The sequence below is a fragment of the Lolium rigidum genome, chromosome 2, assembly GCF_022539505.1.
Source record: "Lolium rigidum isolate FL_2022 chromosome 2, APGP_CSIRO_Lrig_0.1, whole genome shotgun sequence".
NCBI classification, from domain to species: domain Eukaryota; kingdom Viridiplantae; phylum Streptophyta; class Magnoliopsida; order Poales; family Poaceae; genus Lolium; species Lolium rigidum.
The window spans coordinates 51,561,515-51,581,276 of record NC_061509.1 but is presented as its reverse complement, the minus strand read 5'-3'; the positions used below and the strand labels follow the sequence as shown (position 1 = coordinate 51,581,276).

General features: G+C 39.4%; 1 non-coding gene across 1 annotated transcript; it reads left to right on the top strand.

Moving 5' to 3' along the window:
- Positions 1–19,078: 19,078 nt before the first annotated feature.
- Positions 19,079–19,185, top strand: LOC124693715. Its single transcript, XR_007000174.1, has one exon. It is a non-coding gene; the product is annotated as a small nucleolar RNA R71 (small nucleolar RNA).
- The last annotated feature ends 577 nt before the right edge of the window (positions 19,186–19,762 follow it).

Sequence of the window (19,762 nt, the reverse complement as noted above, 5' to 3'; positions counted from 1 at the left end):
ATAGATCACATCAATACTATCATAATGATAATTAACTCCACAATCTACAAGAGATTATGATCATAGCCTACGACAAGAACCACACGGTGCACACACTAGTCACCTTTACACCATGCAGGAGGAATAGACTACTTTAATAACATCACATGAGTAGCACACAACTAGTAGCGATACAAAGCTCATCATATGGATCTCAATCATGTAAAGCAGCTCATGAGATCATTGTATTGAAGTACATGGGAGAGAGATTAACCACATAGCTACAGCGGAGCCCTCAGCCTCGGGGGTGGATTACTCCCTCCTCATCATGGAGGCAGCGATGGCGGTGAAGATGGCGGTGGAGACGGCGGTGGAGATGGCTCCGGGGGCAATTCCCCGTCCCGGCAGGGTGCCGGAACAGAGACTTCTGTCCCCCGAATTGGAGTTTCGCGATGTGGCGGCGCCCCTGGAGTCTTTCTGGAGTTTCGTCAAGAGGTACTGCGTTTTTAGGTCGAAAGGGGTTATATAGGCGAAGAGGCGGCGCAGGAGGGCTGACAGGGTGGCCCACCCTAGGCCGGCGCGGCCAGGGTCTGGCCCGCGCCGCCTTATGGTGTGGTGGCCCCCTGGCCCCTCTCCGACTCTTCTTCGGTGTTCTGGAGCCTTCCGGGAAAAATAGGAGGTTTGGCGTTGATTTCGTCCAATTCCGAGAATATTGCCCGAACAGCCTTTCCGGAACCAAAAACAGCAGAAAACAGCAATCGGCACTTCGGCATCTTGTTAATAGGTTAGTTCCGTAAAATGCACGAATATGACATAAAGTGTGCATAAAACATGTAGATATCATCAATAATGTGGCATGGAACATAAGAAATTATCGATACGTCGGAGACGTATCAGCATCCCCAAGCTTAGTTCCTGCTCGTCCCGAGCAGGTAAACGATAAACACAGATAATTTCTGGAGTGACATGCCATCATAACCTTGATCATACTATTTGTAAAGCATATGTAGTGAATGCAGCGATCAAAACAATGTATATGACATGAGTAAACAAGTGAATCATATAGCAAAAAAAATTCATGAATAGTACTTAAAGACAAGCATCAATAAGTCTTGCATAAGAGTTAACTCATAAAGCAATAAATTCTTAGTAAAGGTATTGAAGCAACACAATGGAAGATTAAGTTTCAGCGGTTGCTTTCAACTTGTAACATGTATATCTCATGGATAATTGTCAACATAGAGTAATATAATAAGTGCAATATGCCAGTATGTAGGAATCAATGCACAGTTCACACAAGTGTTTGCTTCTTGAGGTGGAGAGAAATAGGTGAACTGAATCAACATAAAAGTAAAAAGAATGGACCTTCAAAGAGGAAAGCATCGATTGCTATATTTTTGCTAGAGCTTTTATTTTGAAAACATGAAACAATTTTGTCAACGGTAGTAATAAAGCATATGAGTTATGTAAATTATATCTTACAAGTTGCAAGCCTCATGCATAGTATACTAATAGTACCCGCACCTTGTCCTAATTAGCTTGGACTACCGGATCATCGCAATACACATGTTTTAACCAAGTGTCACAATGGGGTACCTCCATGCCGCCCGTACAAAGGTCTAAGGAGAAAGCTCGCATTTTGGATTTCTCGCTTTTGATTATTCTCAACTTAGACATCCATACCGGGACAACATGGACAACGAGATAATGGACTTCTCTTTAATGCATAAGCATGTGGCAACAATTAGTGTTATCATATGAGATTGAGGATATATGTCCAAAACTGAAACTTCCACCATGATTCATGGCTTTAGTTAGCGGCCCAATGTTCTTCTCTAACAATATGTATGCTCCAACCATTAAAGTGGTAGATCTCTCTTACTTCAGACAAGACGAACATGCATAGCAACTCACATGATATTCAACAAAGAATAGTTGATGGCGTCCCCAGAAACATGGTTATCGCACAACAAGCAACTTAATAAGAGATAAAATGCATAAGTACATATTCAATACCACAATAGTTTTTAACCTATTTGTCCCATGAGCTATATATTGTAAAGGCGAATGATGGAATTTTAAAGGTAGCACTCAAGCAATTTACTTTGGAATGGCGGAGAAATACCATGTAGTAGGTAGGTATGGTGGACACAAATGGCATAGTGGTTGGCTCAAGGATTTTGAATGCATGAGAAGTATTCCCTCTCGATACAAGGTTTAGGCTAGCAAGGTTATTTGAAACAAACACAAGGATGAACGGTGCAGCAAACTCACATAAAAGACATATTTTAAACATTATAAGACTCTACACCGTCTTCCTTGTTGTTCAAAACTCAATACTAGATATTATCTAGACTCTAGAGAAACCAAATATGCAAACCAAATTAGCAAGCTCTAAGTGTTTCTTCATTAATGGGTGCAAAGTATATGATGCAAGAGCTTAAACATGAGCACAACAATTGCCAAGTATCACATTATTAAAGGCATCATACCAATTACTACATGTAGCATTTTCCGTTTCCAACCATATAAAAATGAACGAAGCAGTTTTAACCTTCGCCATGAACATTAAAAGCTAAGAACACATGTGTTCATATGAACCAGCGGAGCGTGTCTCTCTCCCACACAAGCATTTATTCAAACAAAAACAAAAACAAGAAACATACAAACGCTCCAAGTAAAGTACATAAGATGTGACCGAATAAAAATATAGTTTCAAGAGAAGGAACCTGATAATTTGTTGATGAAGAAGGGGATGCCTTGGGCATCCCCAAGCTTAGACGCTTGAGTCTTCTTGAAATATGCAGGGGTGAACCACCGGGGCATCCCCAAGCTTAGAGATTTCACTCTTCTTGATCATAGTATATCATCCTCCTCTCTTGACCCTTGAAAACTTCCTCCACACCAAACTCAAAACAAACTCATTAGAGGGTTAGTGCATAATAAAAAACTCACATGTTCAGAGGTGACACAATCATTCTTAACACTTATGGACATTGCCCAAAGCTACTGGAAGTCAATGGAACAAAGAAATCCATCCCACATAGCAAAAGAAGCAATGCGAAATAAAAGGCAGAATCTGTCAAAACAGAACAATCCGTAAAGACGAATTTTAAAAGGGCACCAGACTTGCTCAAATAAAAATGCTCAAATTGAATGAAAGTTGCGTACATATCTGAGGATCACTCACGTAAATTGGCAAAATTTTCTGAGTTACCTACAGAGAATTTTGCCCAGATTCGTGACAGCAAAGAAATCTGTTTCTGCGCAGTAATCCAAATCTAGTATCAACCTTTCTATCAACGACTTTACTTGGCACAACAAAACACAAAACTAAGATAAGGAGAGGTTGCTACAGTAGTAAACAACTTCCAAGACACAAATATAAAACAAAGTACTGTAGCAAAATAACACATGGGTTATCTCCCAAGAAGTTCTTTCTTTATAGCCGTTGAGATGGGCTCAGCAGTTTTAATGATGCACTTGCAAGAAATAGTATTTGAAGCAAAAGAAAGCATCAAGAGGCAAATTCAAAACACATTTAAGTCTAACATGCTTCCTATGAAGAGGCATCTTGTACACAAATGAATTCATGAAGAACAAAGTGACAAGCATAAGAGGATAAAATACGAGTGACTTCAAGATTCTCAACATAAAGAGGGGAAACTTAATATTATTAAGATGCATATAACCATATTTCCCTCTCTCATAATAACTTTCAGTAGCATCATTGATGAAATCCACAATATACCCATCACTTAAAACATTCTTATCATGGTTCGTATGCATAGAAGTATCATTAAATTTGGCATAAGAAGAGTTATTCTCATTAATAGTAATTGGAGCAAGATTATTATCAAGAATTTGAACATGGTAAACAAGTTGCATACTAAGGGAATTGTTTTTGGTAATCTAATCATAACTATGACAAGTTTCATAAGGATAGTTATAACCTATATCATAGCATTCTTTATAATAATCATCAAAGGTCGGAGGCACAGTGTCATCATAAGAAATAGAATAGTTATCTTTCACCGTTGGTTTATCTGTGTCCATACCATCATTGTTATTAGAAGGAGATGTATCAAACACATAATGATCAGTAGCAAAAGGATTTTCAAACACCTCTTCCCCAAGCTTAGAGCTTTCTATATCATTATGGGAGGAAGCATGGATAGCACTGGACACTATGGCAATTATTATCATCATTTTCAGAATTAGTTTCCCGGAGATTTGTAATATCAAAAGTAGTGTGCTCATTCAAATCATGATCGCTAATGTATGTAAAGGGCATAGGAAGATCATCGTATTCAGATTCATTATCACAATAATCATTAGGAGCAACATACTTACGGTTACCTAGCGTTATCTCATTCACGCGGGGATACGCCGTTACCTCTTTCTTTTTATTCTCCTTCTTCTTCTTCTTCTTCTTCTTCTTCTTCTTCTTCTTCTTCTTCTTCTTCTTCTTCGTTCCCTTCTTCTACTTCTTCTTCTTCTTCTTCTTCTTCTTCTTCTTCTTCTCTTCCTTCTCCTCGTTCCCTTCTTTAGGAGGAGGAGGCTCGAAGGGTGGCTTGTCCGCATAACCTGATTTACTTTCAGAAACAATAGAAGAAACTTGGGAGGATCCCTCCTTTTCATTAATTAGTTGAAAACACACAGCGGTCCTATCATATTTTGGCAAGGTGTCATCTTCTAAAATATTTTGTATGTAAGTATTTGTATGGCTATTATCAATGCAATAAGAAAAACACCCATGCAGGACATCATCAATATCAAGATCACTCATATGTAACAAAGAGATTTTTCTCGACAGTTCTTCACACCCCAAAAATAAAGTAAGTTCATCATGCTGATTAGGAGTAATTTCATCATTACAATACAAATTTGCAGCACTCATTGGGTTCAAATTATCATTGGAGGGGCATTGAAAATTAAAATGACCCACTTCATGGCAAACTTCACAAATAAAAGGATAGAGGGCACAAACTTTTTTACCAAGATCATCTAGAGCCCTAAACCACTTTCTAGTTTTTTCATTAGCATGATGGATACAATATTCATCTTTGATTTGATTAATTCCACAAGGTCTATGTATTCCACAAAAATTAACATGCTTATAGGAAATAACATTCTTAGGAGTTGATGACCCACAAGTATAGGGGGTGTATCGTAGTATCTTCGATAAGTAAGAATGTCGATCCCAACGAGGAGCAGAAGGTGTTGACAAGCAGTTTCGATGAAGGATTCACTGTAAATGCTCACGGACAAGTATTCAGGGGGTTTTGATGTAACAGTTGAATAAAGTACGAGTATGTAAAGTGCGAGAGTAACAGGTTGCGGCGAGTGGCCCAATCCTTTTTAGCACAAAGGACAAGCCGGTTTGTTTACTTATAATGACCAAACGTTCTCGAGGACACATGGGATTTTAGTCTAGTGCTTTCGCTACATACGGCTAAATAATCTTCATTGTTGTGATAAGTGTTGTGTGGGTGAACCTATGCTAATGTACCGCCCTTCCTAGGACTAAATACATACTTGTGATTATACCCCTTGCAAGCATCCGCAACTACAAGAAAGTAATTAAGAATAAATCTAACCACAGCCTTAAACTCTGAGATCCTGCGATCCCTCCCTGCATCGATATACCAACGGGGGTTTAGGTTTACGTCACTCCGGCAACCCCGCAATTAGCAAACGAATACAAGATGCATTCCCCTAGGCCCATAAATGGTGAAGTGTCATGTAGTCGACGTTCACATGACACCACTAGAAGAATAACACCACAACTTAAATATCACACCATTGAATATTACTCAACCATAGTTCACTACTAACATTTAGACTTCACCCATGTCCTCAAGAACTAAACGAACTACTCACGAGACATCATATGGAACATGATCAGAGGTGATATGATGATGAATAACAATCTGAACATGAACTTGGTTCAATGGTTTCACTCAATAGCATCAACAACAAGTATGAATAGATACCGGGAGAGTTTCCCCTATCAAACAATCAAGATCAAACCCAAATTGCTACGGCGGTGACGAGGTGCTGCGGAGGAGATGGCGGTGATGATGGTGGAGATGATGATGATGGTGATGGAGATGATGTCCAGCTCGATGACGGTGACGATGGCGTCGATTTCCCCTTCCCGGAGGGAATTTCCCCGGCGGATTCCTGCCCGCCGGAGAGCTCTTTTCTCTCTGGTGTTCTCCGCCCCGCGAGGCGGCCGTAACTCTTCGCGAGGTACCCCTTCCGGCTTAGGTTTTCGGGACGAAGGATTTCGCGAAGAAAAGGAGGCGAAAGGGGTCGTGGGCCCTCCACACCACGTGGCGGCGCGGCCCGGGCTTGGGCCGCGCCGCCCTAGGGTGTGGGCCCACCCTGGCTCCTCCTGGCTCCTCCTTCTGGCTTCCTTCGTCATCTTGAAAAATAGGATTTTTGGTATAATTTTCTTCCACAGGTGATCTTCCGAAATATTGCTTTCTGACGGTGCTTTTTCCAGCAGAATCCTGGCTCCGGTGCTTGATCCTCCAATAATGATGAAACATGCAAAATAGATGAAATAACATAAGTATTGTGTCCCAATATGAAATATATCAATGAATAACGAGCAAATTATGATATAAAATAGTGATGCAAATTGGACGCATCAACTCCCCCAAGCTTAGACTTCGCTTGTCCCCAAGCGAAACCGAACTCGATAGACATGACCACATGTTTATGGAGTGAAGAGTCGATAAATAAAATACGGACAAGAAGCATCATATTCATTCACACAGGACATTATAGTAAACAATCTCTTATAACTCATATTGAAACAAGTATAAGGTAATCACAAGTAAAGGTGCATAAGAAATCATCATTGGTGATGGCAAACTTCGTTCTTGGTCAGAGAACAATTAACATATTATATTTATCTTATTGAGCAGCGCTCTCATGTTAAAGTTTATAATGCACAACTTGCATACTCAATCATAATGGTCTCTTCATAATCATTGATAACTTGCAAAGCTATATTCATTCAGATAAAACTTGTACTAAACAAGGAAGAATAAAAGACATGATGTAGCAAATCACAATATAATGGTTTGATCACAACTACTCAAATGCTTGCTTGAGATGGAGAGAAATAGGTTTACTGACTCAACATAAAGTAAAAGACAGGCCCTTCGCAGAGGGAAGCAGGGATTAAATCATGTGCTAGAGCTCTTTCAGTTTTGAAATCATATAAAGAGAATAAAAGTAAAGTTTTGAGAGGTGTTTGTTGTTGTCAACGACTGGTAGCGGGTACTCTAACCCCCTTGCCAGACAACCTCCTAAGAGCGGCTCCCATAATATTTTCATTTTGTGTGGCACTCCTTCCAACCTTTCTTTCACAAACCATGGCTAACCGAATCCTCGGGTGCCTGCCAACAATCTCATACCAAGAAGGAGTGCCTTTTTATTTTAGCTTTATGATGATGATGACACTCCCCCCAACCTTTGCTTACACAAGCCATGGCTAACCGAATCCTTCGGGTGCCGTCCATCAATCACATACCATGGAGGAGTGTCTATTTAGTTTAATTAATTTGGGACTGGGAATCCCATTGCCAGCTCTTTTTGCAAAATTATTGGATAAGCGGATGAAGCCACTAGTCCATTGGTGGAAATTGCCCAACAAGATTGAAAGATAAAACACCACATACTTCCTCATGAGCTATAAAACATTGACACAAATAGGAAATAATAAGTTTTGAATTGTTTAAAGGTAGCACATGAAGTATTTACTTGGAATGGCAAACAATACCATGCAGTAGGTAGGTATGGTGGACACAAATGGCATAGGTTTGGGTTCAGGTTTGGATGCACGAGAAGTATTCCCTCTCAGTACAGGTCTTTGGCTAGCAAGGTTAATTAGCAAGCATAAGAGTCGAGGGAAACAAACAAATATACATATGATAGAAACAATCATGTATCTTCCTTGTAAGCACAAACAATTTTAACTTCAAATGAACTATAAGCTAACAAGAAAGATAATGAAACATCTACATGTATTTCTCTTTTCTATTTAAACCTCAAAGTGTTGTTGTTATTGACCAATGCTAAGTTTGCCAAAACCAAATAGATTTATTCAATGCTCCCAAAGTGATACCTATACTAACAACAAGACGAATCATATAGTAGAGAATGCAAACTAAAATAAGATGTGCAATATGTAAATGATAAGACTTCTCATTAATATTCCATATCGATAACTCACACCAAGGGATACATAGACAACTAAAGGGGAGATACTTCCAAACGCAACCCATCTCATATGATAACTTCCCTATTCATGATATGACACTACTTGACAATAAAAGTAAAAGGTAGTGATAATGTGATACCGCGGCACTCCCCCAAGCTTGGAACAAACCAAGGGGATGCCAATACCGATGATGAATTACTCCTTCGGCGATGGTGGTGATGAATTCTTCCCGCGCTTCTTAATAAGCTCCTTCAACTTCAGTTTCTCAGCTTGACAATTCTGCACTAGAATTCGAAGAGATTCATTGTTATCTGAGGTTGGCGATGACGACCTTGTGACGCGAATCGAGTGGTATTCAATCAATCTTCAGAGACGGCAGTTCTCCTCCTGGAGTATCTCCACTTCTCTTCTCAGAGCCCGATATTGATCACAAAACTCATCGGTAACCCGTAGAACTTCTTCCATCATGGGGAAGGAGTCGAGGCTAAGAGCTGGTGGTAAAGGTCCCTGCAGGTTATGAGAGAAAGAACGTCGAGTGTCAATAGATCCCACCAAGATTTGCTTGCTCCCTCCGGCTTGCTGCTCTTGTCTTGATGGCACCTCCTTCACTTCTTCCTCCGAAAGCCCCTTGCCCTTGTTGTTGGAGGCCATGGTGCTTCTAGACTAAAAACAGATCCTGGCAGAAACAGCTCGAAACAAAACACGTCGAAAACACGATATACGGACCTCCAGGAGTCCGGGGGATTATATAGCAAAAATTTTCTCGACAAACGGAAAGTACCAGATCGAACCAGAGTCGGAAAGGGGCGACGGGGCGGCCAGACCACAGGGCGGCGCGGGCCCAGGCCAGGCCGCGCCGGCCTGTGGTTTCGCCCCCTCGTGCGTCTTTTCCACTCCGTTTCGAACTCGTAATTTTTCTTATTTTCCAAAAACAGCAAAAATAATGTTCGGAAAGTAAATCGCGAACTTTTCATTACCGATCTTGTTACCTATTCAAAGTCGAGTTCGCGGACTGTCAATTTGTCCTTTGATGAAAGCTTCCGGTGTTTCCACTTGAATAATATCAACATCAACATTATAAGAATCACCCGAGATATAATGCTTGAGTCTTTGTCCATTCACCACTTGCGTAGCATTGCCTTGGAGAGAGCTAATCTTGATTGCTCCCGAGCGATACACCTCCTCGACAACATATGGTCCTTCCCATTTCGAGAGTAATTTCCCCGCAAAGAATCCGAGACGAGACCGATACAATAGGACTTTATCCCCAATATTAAACTCTCTTTTGATGATCCTCCTATCATGCCATTTTTTAACTTTTTCTTTAAAGAGTTTAGCATTTTCATAAGCTTCACTTCTCCATTCATCTAGAGAACTTAATTGTAGCAGCCTCTTATCACCGGCAAGTTTAGGATCTTTATTTAATTCTCTAACAACCCTATAAGCTTTGTGTTCTAGCTCTAAAGGTAAATGACAAGCTTTTCCGTAAACCATTTTATAAGGTGACATTCCCATGGGGTTTTTATAAGCAGTTCTATAAGCCCATAGTGCATCTCTCAATTTACTAGTCCAATTCTTTCTAGATTTATTAACAGTCTTTCCCAAAATAGATTTAATTTCTCTATTTGATAATTCTACTTGACCACTACTTTGAGGGTGATAAGCAGAAGCAATTCTATGATTAATACCATACCTAGCAAGAGTCTTTCTAAAACCTCCATGAATAAAATGAGAACCTCCATCAGTCATAATATATCTAGGAACTCCAAATCTAGGAAAAATAATATCTAAAAGCATTCTTAAAGAGGTCTCACCATCAGCACTTTTTGTAGGTATAGCTTCCACCCATTTAGTAACATAATCAACGAGCAACAAGTATATGAGTGTTACCTTCCGAAGAGGGAAAAGGTCCCATGAAGTCAAATCCCCAACAATCAAACGGTTCAATAACAAGAGTATAATTCATTGGCATTTCATTGCGTCTGGAGATATTACCAACCCTTTGACATTCATCACAAGATAAAATAAACTTCCTTGCATCTTTGAAGAGAGTTGGCCAATAAAAACCTGATTGTAGAACCTTTTGGGCGGTTCTATCTCCGGCGTGATGTCCTCCATAAGCACTGCCATGACATTTACTCAATATCTCTTGTTGTTCATATTCGGGAACACATCTTCGCATAATACCATCCACTCCTTCTTTATATAAGTGTGGGTCATCCCAGAAATAATGCCTCAAATCATAAAAGAATTTCCTCCTTTGCTGAGCTGAAAAGGTTGGAGGCAAGTACTTGGAAACAATAAAGTTAGCATAATCAGCATACCAAGGACTGTCTCGCGAGCTCACCTTTATTACAGCCAATTGTTCATTTGGAAAACTATCATTAACAGGAACAGTATCATAAGCAATATTTTCCAATCTAGACAAATTATCAGCAACAGGATTATCAGCACCTTTCCTATCTACAATATGTAAATCAAATTCTTGCAACAGAAGTACCCATCTAATAAGCCTCGGCTTAGCATCTTTCTTTGTCATAAGGTATCTAATTGCAGCATGATCAGTGTGAATAGTAACTTTTGAATCAACAATATAAGATCTGAATTTATCACAAGCAAAGACTACAGCTAATAATTCTTTTTCAGTTGTAGCATAATTTCTTTGAGCAGCATCAAGGGTTTTACTAGCATAATGAATAACATTCAGTTTTTTATCTACTCGCTGTCCAAGAACAGCGCCTACAGAAAAATCACTAGCATCACACATAATTTCAAATGGTAAATTCCAGTCAGGGGGTTCAACTATAGGAGCAGTTGTTAAGGCTTTCTTAAGAGTTTCAAAAGCTTCCTTACAATCATCATCAAAAACAAATGGTACATCTTTTTGAAGAAGATTAGTAAGAGGCTTTGAAATCTTGGAGAAATCTTTAATAAATCTCCTATAAAACCCAGCATGACCAAGAACACTACGGATACCTTTAACATCCCTCGGATAGGGCATCTTCTCAATTGCTTCAACTTTAGCTCTATCAACTTCAATACCTCTCTCGAAATTTTATGTCCCAATACAATTCCTTCATTAACCATAAAGTGGCATTTCTCCCAATTAAGGACAAGGTTAGTCTCTTCACATCTCCGCAAAACTTTATCAAGGTTTCGCAAGCAACTATCAAAAGAATTCCCATAAACGGAAAAATCATCCATGAATACCTCTACAATACTTTCACAAAAACCATGAAAAATAGCAGACATGCATCTTTGAAAGGTAGCAGGAGCATTACATAAACCAAAAGGCATACGCCTATAAGCATAAGTTCCATAAGGACAAGTAAAGGTGGTTTTCTCTTGATCTTTAGCTTTAACAGAGCAATTTGTGAAAACCCAGAATATCCATCAAGAAAGCAAAAATGAGTATTTTTAGACAATCTTTCTAGCATTTGATCAATAAATGGTAAAGGGTAATGATCTTTCTTAGTAACTTTATTAACTTTTCGAAAATCAATGCACATTCTATACCCTACAACTACTCTTTGAGGAATGAGCTCATCATTATCATTAGGCACAACAATCATACCTCCTTTCTTGGGAACACAATGTACAGGACTAACCCATCTACTATCTCGCAATAGGATATATAATACCAGCTTCAAGAAGTCGTAATACCTCATTCCTTACCACTTCCTTCATCTTCGGAATTAGACGACGCCGAGGTTCAACAACGAGGCTTTGCATCATCTTCCATATTAATAGCATGTTGGCAAATAGATGGAGAAATCCCCTTCAAATCATCAAGAGTGTAGCCAATAGCTCCTCGGTGTTTCTTCAATATTCCCAATAACCTTTCTTCTTCAAACTCGAAAGCTTAGAACTAATAATAACAGGATATATTTTCTTATCATCAATATGAGCATATTTAAGATTATCGGGTAAAGGCTTTAAATCAAAAACGAGGATCTTCCTTTGGTGGCGGTGTTGTACCCAAATCTTCCACCGGTAAATCATGCTTGAGAATAGGTTGGCGAAGAAAAATTTCCTCAAGTTCATCTCTTTCTTTCCTAAAAATTTCACTCTCGCTATCCTCCAAATGTTGCTGCAAAGGATTGTTAGGAACAAGAACAATAGATGCACATTGCTCCATTTTAAAATCATTACTAGGCAAATCAGCTTTATAAGGAGTTTTAGTAAATTTAGAGAAGTTAAACTCATAAGATTCACCAGCAAATTTAGTCAAAATTTTCTCTTTCTTGCAATCTATAATAGCTCCACAAGTATTTAGAAAAGGTCTACCAAAAATAATAGGACAATAATCACTAGCAACGAGAACCAAGTACCAAAAAGTCAGCGGGATATTTAATCTTACCGCATAAGACTTCCACATCTCGAACAATACCAATTGGTGAAATAGTTTCTCTATTAGCCAGCTGAATGACCACATCAATATCTTCAAGTTCACAAGAATCAATTTCGTGCATAATCTCCGTGTAAAGCTCATACGGAATAGCACTAACACTTGCACCAATATCACATAATCCATAATAGCAATGATCACAAATTTTAACAGACATCATAGGAACACTAGCTTGTTTGGGTTTATTAGGATGTGAAACAATATTAGAAGCATCTTCACGAGAAAATAATATGACCATCCTCCACATTTTCAGTCACAAGATCTTTAACTATTGCAACGACGAGGTTCAACTTTTATTTGTTCTTCAGGTTCTACGAGGTTTCTTTTCACTTTTATGAACCGCACTATTTATAACGAGTACTCCTTCATTTTAGCAGGGAAAGGAGTTTTTTCAATATAAGCTTCGGGAATAACATGCTCAGCGGTTTCAACTACAGCACATTTATTAATAGATGAATCAATTTTATCTTTATACGGTTCATGATACTTATCAAAATTCTTCTTTGGCAATTCATAATGAGAGGCAAAAGCTTTATAAAGATTTACAGCGACTTGAGAATCAAGACCATATGTAGCACTCATATTACGAAATAAATCAGTATCCATAAAAGCTTCAATGCATTTATAATCATAAATTATACCTGATTCTCTATCCTTGTCGTTCTCCCATCCTTCAGTATTTTCTTGGATTCGATCAAGAGGGTCCCTTTTAAACTCTTCTTTATTGCGTGTAAATGATCCAGAACATGAAGTATCCAGCAAAGTCTTGTCTTGAAAAGAAAGTCTTGCATAGAAATTATCAATAATAACATTACCAGGAAGCTCATGAATGGGGCATTTGAGTATTAAAGACTTCAATCTCCCCCACGCTTGGGCAATACTCTCTCCATCATGAGGCCAAAAATTATATATGCGATTCCGATCCTTATGAATTTCACTTGGAGGATAGAACTTAGAATAAAACCGGGGCACAATATCATTCCATTCAAGAGAATCCCCATTATCCGAGTAATTTATACCAATGCGCCGCCTTACCGGACAGCGATAAAGAGAATAATTTCTTCCTCACTTCATCCATAGCAATACCTGCACATTTGAATAACCCGCATAATTCATGCAAAAACAGTAAATGATCACCGGGGTGGACAGTTCCATCCCCTTCATAGCGGTTATCCATAACACGTTCAATAATTTTCATAGGTATTTTATATGGTATTACTTCCTCACCTGGCGCCTCATCTACTACCGTTGCAGTAGTAGTAGATTTCCCAAATAGAAAATGAAGAGAAGATCTCTCCATAATGACTTATAGCAGCAGGCAGAAATAAAATCAGCACAACAGTAAAGGTTTTCCTTACCAATCCCACTTACCAATAGCGCTTCACTCCCCGGCAACGGCGCCAGAAAATAGTCTTGATGACCCACAAGTATAGGGGGTGTATCGTAGTATCTTCGATAAGTAAGAACTAGCTTGGTGACCCGCGCATTTGCGCGGCTAGATTTCTTTTATAATGCTTTCTATAATGATATACTCCCTCCGATTCATATTAATTGACTTCAATACGAATGTATCTAGAACTAAAATGTGTCTAGATACATTCATATTAGAGTCAATTAATATGAACCGGTTTTTGGTCTTCATCATAATAATTTTCGAAGCTGATGCGCTATTATATTGAAATTTCACAATTTAAAAAATATTCGTTTGAAACATATTATTCCTTTCTCTCTCTCCCACTTATTTCTCTTGCATGTGCTAATGTTAGCTAGTTACCCTCTACATGATTGCAATAACTTTGTCGGCATAAAGGACTAAAGGCCAAAGGCATGCCATAAAAAATTAGGATTTTAAATGATAATTTAGATTTGCCTCTTTCTGAGCTTCCTAGGCTTATAGTATCTCGAGACATTTTACAAAAAAACAACCATCCGAAACTAACTCCAAATATGTCTGGCTTATAACTAAATCTTGTTTTCTCTTCATGCATGAACATAATCAGTATTCACAACACGTTAGTTTTATATGCATTAATTGTGTATAAATCATCCCATAAAGCAATAATATATCCACTCAGATACACTTAAATGAGTAGTTCCTGTTGATAAGACAATAATACACTCGCTTAAATACATAGACATCGGAATGGATTAGCCGGATCTTCTTACTCAACGTACTACACGATTATTTTCAGCACGGCACTTGTTGCTTGCTACTTTCAGCTGACGTGAACTCTAAAAGATACAGCAAGTTCATACATGCAGTTATTTACGGATTTCAATAGGAGTATGTATGAAAATCAAATTGCTAATTTATTTTTATTTTGTAGTTTATATGTTCCATATTATTGCCACCCCTAATAAATTTCATATAAATTATGTGTAGACATTAGTTATTTATTATGGATTTCATATGGGTTAGCACGGCTTATGTTTTCATGAACTCCTCAATATCTTATGTATATCTTATTTTGAAGTGTAGCTATTCATTCAATTCATATAAAGAACGTATAAAACACATTCTTTCATTTGATTCCGAAATTATATACTCCCTCTGTTCCATTCTATAGTGCCTATAGTTTTTTGGCACGGAAATTAGCGCAAGAGTATTTTTTTACACAAAACTCCTAGCTGAACGATTTGAGATCAACGTAAAATTTGGGAAATCCATATCTTTCTAACTTACCATAATAAATTTGGGAGCTGAACGTTTTGGGAGCTGAACGGGGAGGGGGTAATTGAAAAAAAGCTAAGCTACAACCTTATATTCTGAAACAAATGCTAAAAATCTATAGGCACTATAGAAAGGAACGGAGGGAGTAATAAGTTGAAGTGACAATCTTCTTGTCTTTACCTTGCTATGCAGCCATGTTGCGTGTGCATTTTTTCGACACCACCGGAAGCCCCTTTGTTTCTCTCTTCCTTGGTGGGAATTAATTACTCTCTCTCTCTCTCTTCCATATAACATGCAACAGCTTATTTGATGTAGACTTCAGTATATATACCTTCATTCACCGTCTGGATGCACAATTTCAACTGCATGTTCGTTCAAGAAACCTGTTTGAATCAACTTGATCAATTGAGCAACCCGTCACCACATATGCTCTTGAATATGGAGTTGGACCTTCAATTTCACTCCCGGTGATCGTAAAATAATCAGAGTCTAAACTAATGGATAACGGTGGTCAAATCTGGTGTGTTGAGTGCTGTGATTGCTTCCATATCCATAGGGTTGTCATTGGTCCTAACCTCCGCCAGGTATATGCCTGATCGATATCGAGCATGCTAAGAATCCTTTTGTGTTCCTCCTTCCATGCTCGTTGTAGACTTTTATGAAGGATTTTGAATCGGTCTACGGTGTGCCGCGGACGAAGGGAATCAACTGCATCTCCAAATCGGTCCACGGCATGCCGCGGACGAAGGGAATCAACTGCAAGTGTTGTAAAAGAAGAAAAATCAGTCGCATGATTGAGAATTTTATATCAATAACACAAAAAAAAGCAAAGTCAGGTGAATCGTCAAATAGAGTTTTTTATCCTAAAATTAACTATTGATATTCGATATTGCTATCTCCCGAATTATTTGCCCTAGGCCATATGGGGTAAGCTGTAGCCGCAGTGCCTGCGCCTCCAGCTCTCTGCATCATCAGATTCATGGCGAGGCGAGGCGAGGCAACAGGGCTCCTTGCGGCCAGATTAGATCGACCGCCTTCTCCTAATTAAGTAATCGATCTGAGCCGATTTCTTAATACTCTTGTATCCCATGCGCTGATTTCATACATGATTCCGATTAGCTGGGCGTCATGGCACCTGGCGCCTGAATTTGAGCTCTGGATGATGGTCCGACGTCATGTGGACATTTGGTTTGGATACATACATGTGCATGCGGAGCCTCGCCTGTTTTGATGCACGTCCTGTGCTGGTTTACTTGCAGATGCATGTACGTGCCATGGAAATCGATCGGTCAGACAATGCATGTACATCATCTGATCCCATGTTTGTTTAGAGATACTACGGAGTACAACTCTCTTCGGAACAACCTACACTGAAGAACTATACATGTTAAAATCTCTTGAAGGAAACAATAGCATCTTCGGAACAACCTACACTGAAGAACTATACATGTTAAAATCTCTTGAAGGAAACAATAGCATGGTGTCAAAGAACCGTGAGCTAGATGCGGTCGACATTCCTTCCCGTCGTGCCCGTCGATTTGCCGATGGAAGTGGGCATCCTTGACGTGCATATGGCTGATCTGATGTGCGGCGTCTCCATGTGGTGCCTTCGATGCAGGTGCCGCATCAGCCGTGTATTAATAGAGCAGTTGGTGTGTGCAGATTTGGCCGTTCCTCTGAGTTCGTTTGGTTTTCAGATTGGATGGGATTACGTGTTAGCACGGGACAACTATCTATCAATTTAATTTCTTATCTCAACATGCTTGCCGGAAATCGATTCTAGAAAACCGCGTGGATATGCATGCTGCGTTGTTATTTATGCGTGATAAATCTCCACCGTTTATACACGTTAGTTTTAGGGTGACAAATCTCAACCATTGGTTGTTTGTTGTTTTAATAATATAATAGATGTCGATCCCAACGAGGAGCAGAAGGTGTTGACAAGCAGTTTCGATGAAGGATTCACTGTAAATGCTCACAGACAAGTATTCAGGGGGTTTTGATGTAACAGTTGAATAAAGTACGAGTATGTAAAGTGCGAGAGTGACAGTTGCAGCGAGTGGCCCAATCCTTTTTAGCACAAAGGACAAGCCGGTTTGTTTACTTATAATGACCAAACGTTCTCGAGGACACATGGGATTTTAGTCTAGTGCTTTCGCTACATACGGCTAAATAATCTTCATTGTTGTGATAAGTGTTGTGTGGGTGAACCTATGCTAATGTACCGCCCTTCCTAGGACTAAATACATACTTGTGATTATACCCCTTGCAAGCATCCGCAACTACAAGAAAGTAATTAAGAATAAATCTAACCACAGCCTTAAACTATGAGATCCTGCGATCCCTCCTGCATCGATATACCAACGGGGTTTAGGTTTCGTCACTCCGGCAACCCCGCAATTAGCAAACGAATACAAGATGCATTCCCCTAGGCCCATAAATGGTGAAGTGTCATGTAGTCGACGTTCACATGACACCACTAGAAGAATAACACCACAACTTAAATATCACACCATTGAATATTACTCAACCATAGTTCACTACTAACATTTAGACTTCACCCATGTCCTCAAGAACTAAACGAACTACTCACGAGACATCATATGGAACATGATCAGAGGTGATATGATGATGAATAACAATCTGAACATGAACTTGGTTCAATGGTTTCACTCAATAGCATCAACAACAAGTATGAATAGATACCGGGAGAGTTTCCCCTATCAAACAATCAAGATCAAACCCAAATTGCTACGGCGGTGACGAGGTGCTGCGGAGGAGATGGCGGTGATGATGGTGGAGATGATGATGATGGTGATGGAGATGATGTCCAGCTCGATGACGGTGACGATGGCGTCGATTTCCCCCTCCCGGAGGGAATTTCCCCGGCGGATTCCTGCCCGCCGGAGAGCTCTTTTCTCTCCGGTGTTCTCCGCCCCGCAGAGGCGGCTGTAACTCTTCGCGAGGTACCCCTTCTGGCTTAGGTTTTCGGGACGAAGGATTTCGCGAAGAAAAGGAGGCGAAAGGGGTCGTGGGCCCTCCACACCACGTGGCGGCGCGGCCGGGGCTTGGGCCGCGCCGCCCTAGGGTGTGGGCCCACCCCGGCTCCTCCTGGCTCCTCCTTCCGCTTCCTTCGTCATCTTGAAAAATAGGATTTTTGGTATAATTTTCTTCCACAGGTGATCTTCCGAAATATTGCTTTACGACGGTGCTTTTTCCAGCAGAATCCTGGCTCCGGTGCTTGATCCTCCAATAATGATGAAACATGCAAAATAGATGAAATAACATAAGTATTGTGTCCCAATATGAAATATATCAATGAATAACAGCAAATTATGATATAAAATAGTGATGCAAATTGGACGCATCAGGAGTTTGAGCATGCTCATTACAATAATTAACAACAATTTCATTCTTCATGCAAGCCTCTTTAAAAGGTTCATGATACTTATCAAAATTCTTTTTAGGCAATTCAAAATGAGAAGCAAAGGCTTTATAAAGATTTGCAACAACTTGAGAGTCAAGACCATAAGTAGCACTCATATTTCGAAATTTATCGGTATCCATAAAAGTTTCAATGCATTCATAATCATAATTTATACCGACTCTTTACCTTTGTCGTTCTCCCAATCTTCGAGCGTTCTCCTTAATCCGATCAAGAAGGTCCCTTTTAAACTCTTCTTTGTTGCGCGTGAATGATCCGGAACAAGTAGTATCCAGCAAGGTCTTATCTTGAAAAGAAAGTCTTGCATAGAAATTATCAATGATGATATTACCTGGAAGCTCATGATTGGGGCATTTGAGCATTAAAGACTTCAATCTCTCCCATGCTTGGGCAATACTCTCTCCATCATGAGGCCAGAAATTATATATTCGGTTTCGGTATTTGTGAATTTCACTTGGAGGATAGAATTTAGAATAAAATAGAGGCACAATATCCTTCCAATCAAGAGAATGCTCATCCTTCAGCAGTTTATGCCAATGCGCCGCTTTACCGAGACAACGACATAGAGAATAATTTCTTCTTCACTTCATCCATAGAGATACCTGCACACTTGAATAACCCGCATAATTCATGCAAAAACAGTAAATGATCTCCGGGATGGACAGTTCCATCCCCTTCATAGCGGTTATCCATAACACGTTCAATAATTTTCATAGGTATTTTATATGGAATACTTTCGAGTAGGTGCATTTAAAATATCACAAGCATCATTAGAGTTATCGCATATGGGAGATAAAGTATTATCAGAGAAATTTTCTCCCCTAAAGATGGGAAGCTAAAAATATCACAAAAACTAGCTTCCCCAAGCTTAGACTTCTCCATAGCATTAGCGAGTAATTGCATTCGTACTAATAACATTGCTACTATCATGCAAATAAGGTTCCATAGGTTTTTTAATTTTCGCATCAAACAATTCTAAATTAGGAAAAAGATTAAAAAGCTCACCAATTTTTTTGTTGT